Genomic DNA, 990 nt, shown 5'->3' on the forward strand with positions numbered 1-990 from the left:
TAGCTAGACTATCTGTCCAATCAGAGTTTTCTGTTGACGACTACAACTACTTCTGAACGTACACACGTTCCGCCAAAACAACTTCCTTCCTGAGAATATTTTAAAGGGGCTCTGTGATTGGTTTAATAAAATGCCAATGAATCAGTCATGAAATCTGTGACAGACCCTCCTACACAGGGCTTGGAAAGAAGGTCTGTCAAAGAGAGATATCTGGCCAACAGACAAATTTCACAAACATTGAGTCATCATTCAGAACAAGGATGCCAAGTTTTTACACAAGACCCTTTGGAGAGTTGGGGACCTTGAAGGTCCTGCCCTTATAACTTCGCTGTGAGCAGGACTTAAACCTGCGCGGGGAGACCCCATTGGATTTCGAGTCCAACGCCTTAACCACTCGGCCATCACAGCTTGGTTCAACACTGGCTGACTCCATCACCTCTAAACAGAGGAGACGAGATTTGTAGCAGTAAAAAGAAGCAACTTGACAGTTAACGGCAACACTTTTATCTGCTGTTCTCATCCAGAACAACTGCTGAGCAGGGAGCAGGATGTGTGTGTTGCTGAAGGACACTTTGTCAAGACAGATGGCTGATTAAATGAATCCCAGAACTTGCAGTTCCAGAACAGCCTCTAATGTTGCCATTTGCAAAATACCAAGAATGTAACTAAGATCTGTTCTCTGTGCAGTAATTGTGAGGCTTATTCCTGTCTGTAGAACATGTTTTTAAGGAAACTTAAAAGAAAAATCATACAGTGTAAACAAGTAACAGGCGAGGCTTGCAGCTCCCCCCAGCTTTCAGTGTTTGTGCTCGGCTAAACATGTGACAAATTAAAGGAAAATGAATAAAGGAATAAATGAGTGCAGAAACATAACAAATGCAGATGCTTCCATTCAGGTGTACCATGGGATAAAAGACGTCTCTGGAAATTTTGGTCCATGTTGAACTTGATCCTTGGAATTCTGGGAAATGCATTTAGCACTACTCCCAC

At 42.7% G+C, this 990-nt stretch overlaps 1 non-coding gene across 1 annotated transcript; it reads right to left on the reverse strand.

The window, feature by feature from the left end:
- Positions 1-326: 326 nt before the first annotated feature.
- Positions 327-408, reverse strand: trnas-cga (transfer RNA serine (anticodon CGA)). Its single transcript has one exon. It is a non-coding gene; the product is annotated as a tRNA-Ser (tRNA).
- Positions 409-990: the final 582 nt, after the last annotated feature.

The sequence above is a fragment of the Etheostoma spectabile genome, chromosome 12 (assembly GCF_008692095.1).
Source record: "Etheostoma spectabile isolate EspeVRDwgs_2016 chromosome 12, UIUC_Espe_1.0, whole genome shotgun sequence".
NCBI lineage: Eukaryota > Metazoa > Chordata > Actinopteri > Perciformes > Percidae > Etheostoma > Etheostoma spectabile.